General features: G+C 51.2%; 1 long non-coding RNA gene across 1 annotated transcript; it reads right to left on the bottom strand.

Annotated features, from left to right (window-relative positions):
* Positions 1 to 1,451: 1,451 nt before the first annotated feature.
* Positions 1,452 to 11,649, bottom strand: LOC149332232 (uncharacterized). The gene is made up of 3 exons (XR_016285135.1): positions 10,895 to 11,649; positions 4,937 to 5,065; positions 1,452 to 2,805 (listed from the first exon to the last, which is right to left on the bottom strand). It is a non-coding gene; the product is annotated as an uncharacterized LOC149332232 (long non-coding RNA).
* Positions 11,650 to 12,185: the final 536 nt, after the last annotated feature.

Below are 12,185 nucleotides of genomic sequence, written 5' to 3'. Positions count from 1 at the left end.
TCGAATATGCACAAATTCAGATGGGAGTGAACGAAGACACCGTACTCTCTAGACGCGCCTTTGTTCATGGCAGACCATCGAGCTGGCATGGCGGAGTGGTTAGCATGCTCGTCTCGCGCTCCGGAGACCGGTGCTCGATTCACGAACTCGACCAATTTCCTACTCGGTTTTATTTATTTATTTGGCCTGACTAGAACGGTTAATTAGGCTAATTGAGTAATTAAGCAACTAACTAAACTCAGACCCACTTACTTGGAGCATCACTATACGATCCCTTTAATTGGTTGCATGGTTACTAGCCAAAGTACAATTAGCCCCGCTTGAAATTCGCGTATTGTGACGTCACGACCATTTCGACCAATTGGAAAGCGTGACATTTCTGTCGACAACTCCTACTGACAACGATGAGGCATTAAAGGCTTCCGCCTTAAAATTTTGCTGGGGCTTGTTGGTCTGCTGACATATCACCGCGAAAAGACGAAGACAAGCACTATAAAGCATAAAAGACAACATTCACTTTACAATTTCGGCAGTAGGAGTGCATCAACATGCGGCGCAAGGATGCAGTGCTGTGTGGCTCACTGTTGGTAACAAACGACTTTAATCAGAAAGTCGTGACGCCTTCAGTCTACGAGTATTCCTGGCCCAATCTATATATATATATATATATATATATATATATATATCTGTCTGTTTATCCGTCTGTCTGTCTATCCATCTGTCTGTGTCTACCCGTCTGTCAATCTGTGTCTATCCGTCTGTCTATCCGTGTCTAACCGTCTATTTGTGTCTATCTGTGTCTGTCCGTTTGTCTATCTGTGTCTATCCGTCTGTCTATCTCTGTCTATCCGTCTTTCTCTGTCTATCCGTCTGTCTATCTGTCTATCCGTATGTCTATCTGTCTATCCATCTGTCTATCTCTGTTTATCCGTCTGTCTATCTGTCTATCCGTCTGTCCATCTGTGTCTATCCGTCTGACTGTGTTATCTGTGTCCGTCTGCCTATCTGTCCGTCCGTCCGTCCGTCTGTCCGTCTCCGTCCGTCCGTCCGTCTGTCCGTCTCCGTCCGTCCGTCTGTCCGTCTGTGCGCGCGCACGTGTGTGTGTGTGTGTGTGTGTGTGTGTGTGTGTGTGTGTGTGTGTGTGTGTGTGTGTGTGTGTGTGTGTGTGTGTGTGTGTGTGTGTGTGTGTGTGTGTGTGTGCGTGTGCGTGTGCGTGTGCGTGTGAAAATACTTTAAAATTCGGGGGAGCACTTTGCTGACCTAAAGTGCGGTGAGGCGAAAGCCTCAAGCGCGGTGTTGCTGCTTGTCACTGACGTGAGATTAAGGTGTTCAGCTTCGCCTCTGAGAGTGGAACGCGACAGCGTCTTGCAACGCTGCCACGGAGTCCACAGAACGCCATCGCCCGTTCGGCCCTACGCCTTACCTGTACCATATGGTATGGGCCTGCCAACGAAATCAGGCGATCACTGTAATAACCAGCCAACGCAGGAGGGGTGGGAGGCAGCTCTGACCAGCTCGGACGAAACGAGTCAAAAGCAACTCGTCGAAAGAGCCCGGACAGCAGCCTACGCCAATGGGGTACCGGACTGAGAGCTCCAACCACCGCTACAACCTCCCACCACCACCACCTTGCCCGCCGGTAAATTGGTTTTTGATGAAAGGAAATGTATTTGTCTCGCATATCTCGGTGGACTCCTGAACTTCGCCGTAAGGGAAGGGAGGAAGATGGGAGTGAACGAAGACACCGTAGTCACTAGACGCGCCTTTGTTCATTCAAAACCATTGCGTTGGCATGGCGGAGTGGTAGCGTGCTCGTCTCGCACTCCAGAGATCCTGGTTCGATTCCCCAACTTCGCTTCTTCCCTCCACATCTTTTCCCTCTTGAGTGCAGTGGGGTCGTGCGGGGACCCTGGGATTTTTCTCTCTCTCTCCCCAACTCGACCAATTTCCTATTCGGTTTTATGCATTTATCTGGTCTGACTAGAAAGATTAATTAGGCTAATTGGTAAATCAACTAATTAACAAAACTCACTCCAACTTACTTGGAGCATCAGTATACCATCCCTTTAATTGGTTGCATGGTTACTAGCAAAAGTACAATCGGCCCAGTTTGAAATTCGCGCACCGTGGCGTCCCCACCGTTTCGACCAATTGAGAAGCGTGACATTTCTGTCGACAACTCCTGCTTACAAAGATGAGGCATTAAAGGCTTCCGTCTTAAAATTACTAGATCCCTGGGAGCTCACATTCAACTCCTGGCTCAGTGGTGCAGCGGTTAAGCGCTAAGCCACTTCCCTGCTATGGCAGGTGCTGCCATCGGTGGGCCTTATGCGACCTAAGTTGCTCTTCCAAAGCGACCAGTCATTGATCTAACTGCCACCTGCCACGGTGGGCAATTTGCTCGCTATCCGCTGGGCAGGTTGTCATGACGCTGCAAAATCACGTTCTCTAGGTGGCCTACCTGCCTCCCAGGTTGCTTCCCTGGAGGTTTTTCTTGGATTCTTCGCTCACGGGTCAACGAAGCGGACAACACCGACGGCGACACCGGATGTTCTGCAACATGACCTCTAACGATATCGCGTTAAAAATGCAATTAATACGAACTGCTGCACACTTTGGCCGCGTTTTATTCTCAAAGCGGCCTCGGCTGCATTGTCAGATTCCGTATACTCTTTTAACGATCTTGAGGAACCCGTGCTTCTCCTTATCAGACCCGGGGCACCTCAATTGGATGTCGACCATGTGCACGTCGTACAAGAGCCACACGAAGCGATGCCATGGGGGCACCGCCTTGATGAAGTTCACCTGTGAACGCGGGCTCGTGTTACTTCGCTTGCACGACATACACAAAACCGGAAACAGGCAAGCGTTATCAACAAAATGATGAGGGACGCAAGCATCATCATCAGCCTCACTAAGCAGACTCCAACGCAAAGGCCCCTCCCATGTCTCTCCAATTAGCCCTGCTATTTTCCAGTTGCGGCCCCCGTATCACCGCAAACTTCTTAATCTCATCCGCCCATCAAACTCTCTGCCGCCCCCTGCTACGCTTTCCTTCTCTCGGAATCCATTCCGTAACCATTAAGGACCACCGTTTATCTTGCCTTCGCATTACATGCCCCGCCCATGTCAATTTCTTCGTCTTGATTTCGTCTAGGATGTCATTACCTCATGCTTCATCCCTCACCCACTCTTCCCGCTTGCGCTGTCTTAACGTTACACCGATCATTTTCCTTTCCATAGCTCGCTGAGTTCTCCTTAACTTAAGCTGAACCCTCTTTGTTAGCCTCCACGTTTCTCCATAGGTGAGTACTGGTAAGATACAGTTGTTGCATACTTTCCTCTTGAGGAATATTGGTAAACTGGCATTCACGATCCGGGATGGATGGAAACAACTTTATTAAACACACACCAAAAAAAAACCTTCCAGGGTGGTCCCCTACTGGTCCAGGAGTCCACGGGCTTGTGCTTCACGTTAAGCCCGATCCACCAGCCATTTCTGTCCGGCGGGCTGAGCGGTCCGTAAAGCAGCCTCCCCGGAAGAATGAGTGGGATTGGGGATGGGGGGTACTGCCTTTGGGGAAGGACATTCCCAAAGGTAGTGGAAAAGTGTGGATTTTGGCACGCCACAGGTGGTACAATCAGGAGGACAGGTGGGGTGAAAGCATGAGAGACGGTGGGGGAAAATAAAACAGCCTGTCTGTAATTGTCGCCATGTGGCGCTGGATGAGGGTGACAAGGTACTGTGGGGTGGTGGCAGTGTCATGCGGTGATATGTAGAGAGGACCGATGGGGCTTCTTGAGAACCTGCCAAACGTGCTCCACCCCATTCTTATTCTTCTAGTTATTCTCTCATGGTCCGGATGAGCAGCCACAACCTGCCCTAAGTACACATATTCCCTTACCACTTCCAGCTCCTCGTTACCAATTGTGAACAGCTGTTCCCTTACGAGACTGTTGAACATTGCTTTGGACTTCTGCATGCAGATATAGACAACATTCTCGGATCCTGCCATTGCCAATCTGGTCAAAAACTGCATTTGTATACACCCACGAGCCATACAAGTATGCACTACCTTTAGGTATTTTGTATTCCACTTCTACATTTATTCTTCATATCCAATATTCTTTCACAAAAATTTTCGATATTGCAAAAGTGAAATCGCACTGGTATAGAAATATTTAAGTTAATCATCCATTCTTCCTACACGTAGCATTATTTTTCTTTTAAAGAGTTTGCATCAATCGCATCGAACTGTTAATACTGCCATAGAAAACCAATGGGGATTGCTTTTGATGATAGCCAAACGTGAATAGCAAAAAAAAAATTAGAGCCTGCCGGTTAGAGGTCTTCCGATACAACGATCGTTATACTGAAATCTTACAATATACGACAACATTTATCTCGTTCAAAAACACCTTTGTCCAGAGTTGTTGGGTAGATTCCTGTGCTAATCAAAAGCGCCTTAATTTTGTTACAGGCAAAGAAAAATATAAATTTCCCATTTTAACAATTTTTGGCGAGAATTACTTCGTACTCAACATCGAAGTTCAACAAAAGCCCTGTATTCTCTTTTCTCAGAATGCGTTGGGGAAGCCCCGAGGCATTTCTGATCATTGTTCTTGGATATCTGCATACTTGTCTTACCGGTGGTCGCCTGATCCCTAACCGCTTCTTGTCAAGTGACGTCTTTTAGCGCGCCTATATTAATTGCCAATTACTAGTACTCGTCATCAATGCATAAATCCGTACCTAAGATCTTGCCTCTCAGCCTTCCCACAATCAAAACGAACTATCGACGCGCGAGTTTTGCGTTGTTCCGTTTAATTCTTCCAAGCAAGGACGAAATTGCTGCAACAAACACTCTGGTCCGGAATAGCTGCTATTCGCGTACAGTGCGAAACAGCCATTGCCGCAAGTGTCCCGTGTTCTTACCTGGGCAGTGATGGTTTGCGCGGTAGAGTATATAACGAAATACCGGTTGGAATACATCTGAAAGACGGCCGTTGGCTTCTCGGGGATACTTGCGAAAGTTTTGGATCTCTGTACCGCCTTGGGACAGCCCTGCAAAAATTAAGGGCGTGGCGTGATACAAACCATGAGCGAATAAGGAGCATTCGCCGACATCACCATGACCGCCTTATAGAGCAAGTGGATGAAACGGTGACCTTCATTGTCTCACAAGGTCAAACCGAACCTAACTGCGTGGTGGTATCGCCCAAGCTGTGGTTTTAAAACCACGTGATCATAAGAATATAACCATTCAGTCCCTGACCTTAATCTTTGACCTGACCTGGAAATTTGAGACGGTGTGCACCACATTGCCAATGACCTTCAGTGTCACACAAGGTCAAACCGAACTTAACTGCGTGCTGGTGGGGCCCAAGCTATCGTAGTAAGACTACAGGATCACATTGCCACGTATCATTGTAGTGTCCCTTCGTTCGCACTCAAGCCGCAGGGAAGGGGTGTTATCATTTTTGTTCGTGGCGCGAGAAGCGACCGGAGTGATCTCGATTGATCACAGTCATGAACAGCTGCATCTGCGATGTTCCAGATTACTGTAGATGATCTTGACCTGTTATCGCGAAGTTTCCTTGCCGGCTTTAAATTGAGCGATGCCGCGAGCGGCGGGCATTCTGATCGACGACCGCCGAGCACGCTTGTTGCTTACGCCGCCGCCGAGTGATTCAGTTCTTTTGAGGGCGCAAGTCAGCCCAAATAAAGAGCTTCGTTTGAAAGTCTTTGTAGCTGTCTTCCTGACCGCTGGACTGCCGTCACTACAACGTGACATCTGGGGAGGTACTGGGTAGCCTTTCATGTTCCGGACACCCCCAGCGAGTCGCGACGCCAGCCCTTCGAGTCATTCACCGGAGGACTTGACTCCAGTCCACCGCACAAGGCGACGTCTGCAAGGGGACGCACCTGAGTTCGGGATTCTACTGGACCCTACCCGGAAGCGAAAGCCAGTAGCAACGTCCACCATGAGCTTGCCCCAGGCGACGGCTCCAATCATTCTTCAGCAGCACAGGGTGCCACCAACCTTCGGCGCTTCGCCTGGTGCCGACCCCGAAGAATGGCTGGAACAGTTCGACCGTGTGGCTATCTTCAACAACTGGGACGATGCCACAAAACTTAGCTTCGTCTTCTTCGCCGTGGAGGGACCAGCAAGAATCTGGTTTCAGAATGAGGAGCAACTCTTTGCCGGCCTCTCGTCCGCAACCCACCGAAAACTGTCGTGGAATTCGTAGAAGAGGCATCCACTATGGAAAAATTTCTGCCTCTCCCGTAACAGACAGTACAGTAAGCATGAAATGTTTACGGGCATAACACATAGCGGCCGCATAATCATGGCGTTGTCGGCAGGGGCGAACAGTCTTCTGCTGTGGCGTATCACTCGCAAAGCGATCGCTTTCTGCAAGACGCTTCCTACCTCTCCTTTCATCAGGCTCCATTGTTCGGCTTTGCAGCTGTGACGGTGGCGGCATTGAAATGCAGGACGATGCAGAAGCGTACGCAGACAAGACGAGACGCAGGCCTGACAAGAATGTATATGAAGCGCGTTCGAAACTAACGTGCGTAGAGGCGAAAACGTTTTCCGCACCACTTTGCCTGTGTGACACTGGTGACGTCACCACTGGATTACGTCACACATAATTGATGATGAAGTAATGACAAATTATCAATTAGTGACTAATTACTTATTGATGACTAAATACTAATTAACTGCTAATCAATGACGCTTAAGCTTCGCCTTTAGGAGTGTAACGCGACAGCGTGTTGTAACGCTGCCAGGCAGTCCACGGAACGCCACCACCCGTTCGGCGCTTGTTGGTTGGTTGGTAAACATTTATTAAAACAGTCAAGGGGCCGAAGGGCCAGATCTAGGGGACGGCCAAGACTCCTTGGAATCTGGGAGCCTCTAGAACGAGACCGATGAGCGTTCGTTGGTCGTCTAGGGTAGAGCTGCGTAGACGAGCCTCCCAGGTATGTTGTGTGGGTGTTGGCATGTGTTGTCGTGGACAAGTCCAGACCATATGAAGGAGGTCTGCTGGGATATTGCAGTGTTTACACATCGGCATATACCGTTCAGGAAATATATTATGGAATCTTTTGGGATTGGGGAAAGTGTCCGTCTGGAGTTGGCGCCATGTGACGGCCTCTGTCTTTGTAAGTTCTTGGTGCGGACCTGGATAGAGTTGGCGAGAAAGACGATAGTGCTGGAGCAGATCGCGTAAAGTGATTATGGTGTCCTTCCTGACCAAGGCGGGCATGTTGGGGGTGGGGTGATAAGCTGCTCGGAAAGTGAGCCCTCGAGCTAGCTCATGTGCTCCCTCATTACCCTTCAGACCAATGTGGGCTGGAGCCCATATCAGTAGGGTCAGGTGTTTAGGAGGATTTGATACGAGTACGCGAAACGCTTCGACTGAAATACGGCCATGAGTAAAATTAAGAATGGGGCGCTGTGAGTCACTTATGACTACTCTAGCTTTAGAAGTGGACAGCGCGAGAGCAATAGCTACTTCCTCCGCTGTAGTGATATGTGAAGTGCGTACGGAGCAGGAGGCATGAAGAGTCATGTTCTCATCTGTGGCAACCGCTGTTGCAGCAGTCCGAGTAGGATGATCTGCCGCGTCTGTGTAAAGCACGTCAAGTCGGCCAGCATATCGCTGCTGGAGTGACGCGGCCCGAGCTTCTCTGCTATCTTGATGATGAATTGGATGCATGTTGCGGGGGAGAGGGAGAGTCTTGATGTTGGCCGTGATGGCAGGTGGGAGATTGACCACCGAGGATGGTGGACGGAAGGGAGCGATGCGAAGTCGTTCGAGGATAGAGCGGCCTGCGAAAGTTAGGGAGAGGCATTGGCGCTGGGCCAGGAGGGCCGCCTCAATGAGCTCGTCAACCGTGTTGGAGACACCAAGGGCGAGGAGCTTGTCGTTGGGAGTAGAGAGAGGAAGACCAAGGGCTGTTTTGACGCCGCTGCGGATAAGGCAATCCAGGTGGTGCTTCTCCGTGAGCGTGAGACGTAAATATGGAGCAGTGTAAGCAATACGACTTACTACAAATGCTTGAAAGAGACGAAGGAGATTCGCCTCCTTCATGCCTGCCCGCTTGTTGGAAACGCGCCGTATCAGACGGGCTGTCTGCTGTGTGTATCGATGCAAGCGTTCTATTGTGTTGGTGTTGGCTCCGTTGGCTTGGATTGGAGGTGGAGGCCAAGAATTCGGATGGTGTCGACCGTAGGCACGGGAAGGTTGTTAACAGTGAGGCGGATATTTGGAGATGTGGGGGGTTTCCGGGTGCCGGGATAACACACAAAGAAGAGCTCAGATTTTGCTGCTGAGCACTTAAGTCCTTTGTCCGATAAGTAGTCTTCAACTGTGTTGATCGCAGCCTGGAGAGTCTCTTCAATGTGTCCGTCACTGCCGCCAGTGATCCAGAGGGTGACGTCATCCGCGTAAATGCTATGATGAAGGCCCTCGTGGCGGGCGAGTCGAGCCGGAAGGCCCATCATAGTGATGTTGAAAAGCAGCGGAGACAGGACGGAGCCCTGCGGCGTGTTCTTGTTGCCCAGGGAGATATCCTCGAGAGAGTGTGGACCGGCAACGAGCGTGGCAGTGCGATCCGTAAGGAAAGCACGGATATAGTTGCACAAAGTTTCGCCCACCTGCAGATTCTGGAGGTTTGACAGGATAGCAGTGTGTTGAACGTTGTCGAAAGCTTTAGCGACGTCGAGGCCCAGGATGACCTGAGTGTCTCGAGTCTTGTGGTCCAGAAGTTCATGCTTAAGCTGGAGCATAACATCACACGTGGATAGATGGGGCCGGAAGCCGACCATGCTTGGCGGGAAGAGATCACGATCCTCTATGTATGTCGAGAGCCGCGCCAATATAACGTGCTCCATGGTCTTACCCACGCAGGACGTGAGTGAAATCGGACGGACGTTGTCGAGGCTTGGGGGCTTACCTGGCTTGGGGATAAGAATGATTTTTGCCTGTTTCCATTCCTTTCGGAGAACGCCGGACTCCCAGCATTGCTGCATGTAGGCTGTGAGTGCATGAATAGAGTGGTCGTCGAGGTTACGGAGAATCTTGTTATTGATGCGGTCTGGGCCGGCTGCCGAGCCCGGACGTAATTTAGCTAGTGCAGCCCGGACCTCTGCCACTGTGATCGGGGCGCTTAGGGAAGGGTTGGCGGGACCCGCATAGTCTGGGAGCAGAGTAGGGGGCTGCGGATTGATGTATTTGTCCCTAAGCTGGGCGATTAACTCATCTGGAGAGCCTGGAAACTGATGTAGGAGGCGTTCCAGTTGTTGGGCGTTCTCTGAACGACTGCTAGAGGGGTCTATGAGGTGAAGCAGGAAGCGCCACGCATCTGCTCTTGAAATGTTGCCATCTAGTTCGTCACATAAAGCATTCCAATTTTGGCGATCCAGGGTGAGGGCGTAGCGTTCGATCTCTCTGTTCAGCGCAGCTAGCTGTTTACGTGCATAACGGTCAAGCTTATGCCTGCGCGTTTGGAAAGTGAGCTGCTGCTTGCGACGCCAGAGGGCGAGCAGGTGTGAGTCGTAGGGGGTCAGAGGATCTTCCGGGTAGACTGATTCCGTGGCGGCCTGTACGTCTTGAAATAGCTCAGAGGTCCAGAGACCAATATCGTCAATCTTGTGAGGCGGGGAGCGGCACTCTCGGAAGCGATGCCAGTTAGTGAAGAGTTGGGGGCGAGCAGGGCGACCTGCCGGGCCCCCTACGAGAACGAGCTCTAGTAGATCGTGATCACTGCCCAGATTTACGTGCGTGTTTGTCCAGGAGGCATCGAGGCCTTCGCTGATGATGGAAAGATCTGGAGTAGTGTCACGCTGAATGCTGTTGCCGTGACGAGTAGGAAACGAAGGATCATTAAGAATGATGAGACGGTTATCATGGATAGCTTGCCACAGTGTCTTGCCCTTAAGCGTATCTGTCTGGTAGCCCCAGGCCGTGTGGTGAGCGTTAAAGTCCCCGACGATGGCAATGGGACTGGAACCGGCCAAGCGTGAGACTTCCGCAATGAGAAAATGAAAAGCAGGACGCCTCGCCCGGGGGGAGCTGTACACGTTCAAGAGGAAGAGGCTATGGCCTCGTTTGCGACGGGGTAGAATTTTCAATAGAAGATGATCGATAGTGGAGATGTTAGTGTGTTGAGTGAGAGCGGTTACATTCCTTTTGACAAAGGTGACCACGTTGAATGAATGAAGAGAGAGAGTTGTGAAAAGTACGATATCCCGCTAGCTTAGAGGTGGACCCCGCCTCTTGGAGGGCAATTATTTCTGGGCGATCTCGGTGTTGCACAAGCTGTTGGAAAAGAGCTCGTTTACGGGTGAACCCCCGACAGTTCCACTGCCAGAGGGTGAGACGGGTGGAAGTGTTATTGCGAGCCATGTTGGTTTAAGCGTTGCTCTAAGAGCTGTATGCGCGTTTCGACCTGCATGAAGCGGGCACCATGAGCTTCTTGTGTACGTGTCAACCTATCCATGGCCTCTGTGAGACCCTGAAGCTGCGAGAGGACTTGGGTAGAGAACTGCTGAAAAGTGTTATTGAAAGTGTCTTCAATGTTAGCCATGCGTCTGTAGAGGCGCCTGTCTAATGAAGGCGCGATTGTGCAAGTTTTGCGTTTGGGTGGAGAAGGCTCTTGCATTGAACCATCCTCCTCTTCGTCGGGGGCAGTGGAAGGAAGCCGGAGTGTGGGTTGGGTAGCTGGTGCGTTGGTAGTTGTCTGTGCGGCCTGTAATGCTGATTTAAGATGTGAAATTTCTAGTGCTTGTTGCTGTATGAGAGCTTTAAGTTCAGCTATCTCACGTGAGGGAGGTGGTGGCTGTTGTGAGGGTGGTTGAGAGGCTCGATCTACCCAGCCTACCTTACTGGCCGTCTTCTTGTTCAGGGTGTCACTGCCGGCAGCCCTGGAGTGGGATGGTCGGGATCTGGACCTGGAGGGTGACTCCTCGCGCCTCGTCCGGCTCCTGGCACGTCCTCGATCTTGGGAATGGCGGGAGGGCAGCCGAGGGAAGGAGCTGGATCTGCTCTTGGAGCTGCCCCGGGACTGTTTCTGATCCTGGTGCAGGTCGAGGCGGCTCTTGCGTTGCGTCCCTTGTTTAGCTTCCTCCTCGGACTTGCGAATATCCTCCCAGCGGCGTTCACAATGTATGGAGTACGGTAACTTTCTTTGCAAGTCTTGTCTCCCGTGGGGTGTGCGTCCCCGCAGAGGCGGCACCGAGGTTCACATGTGTGGCCTGCAGCGGGTTTCAGCGTCCCGCACGTTCTGCAGCGTTGATTTGGTGTGTTGGCGCACACATCGGCCCGATGTCCGAGCTCACCGCATGCGCGGCAAACTTCGTAGCGTTTCTTGTAAAGGTAGCACAGAAAGGGTACGCCATAGTAGTAGATCCATCTTGGGACGCGTTCGTCTTGGAAAGTGAGTAGAATAGACGCTGTCTTGCCCATTCTACGAAGTTGGAATATTGGAGGGTTGCGTGGGTCGTCAAAGTTTGCGTGGAGGTCGGCTGTTGTATACTCGAGGTCGATACCGCGCACCACTCCTCTCCCGCAGGTTTCCGGAGCCGCCGCGTACGCAGAGACTTGGTACATCTTGTTGTTGATGTTGAGAGTCTTGATATTCAGAAAGTGATGCGCACGTTCCTTACTTGCTGTTCCTTGCTGTTACTTGCTGTTGCACGTTCCTTACGATCATCGTCAGATCGTGTTCTGTTTGTCGTTAACAAGGAGTTGGTCGAGGCCCTTGCCGTCGGTGTCGCGAAGTCCGGCTGCTGCCTTTACCGCGACAAAAAGCCGGGGAGCTGAGAAATTACCCGCAGCAAGACCATCACGGGGCCGAATAATGATCTTGAAATCGTCGCGCGGAAGTCGTGGTTGGTTAGAGCCGACAGACTGCTTTGCTAGGCGTCGGCCGTTGCGGAGACAGCTCTTACGTTGCGGTGAGTCATCGCCGCCAGCAGCGTTCACGTCGACGCTGGCAGCTGTAGAGCCGCCAGCTGCGTTCGCGTTGGAAGTCCTGGCAAGATCTTGCTTGTGCTTCTTGTCGATCTTGGTTATCCAGTCGGTTTGGCTTTGAAATTCTTCTGGGGTGATATCCGTACCTTCTACCACGTCCATGGCACGAACGGAGAGCAGGCCTTGTGCCATGAGGAACC

The sequence above is a fragment of the Amblyomma mixtum genome, chromosome 8 (assembly GCF_055824585.1).
Source record: "Amblyomma mixtum isolate Tamu chromosome 8, ASM5582458v1, whole genome shotgun sequence".
NCBI lineage: Eukaryota > Metazoa > Arthropoda > Arachnida > Ixodida > Ixodidae > Amblyomma > Amblyomma mixtum.
The sequence above is the reverse complement of the archived record's forward strand: the minus strand, read 5'-3'. Positions and strand labels throughout refer to the sequence as shown.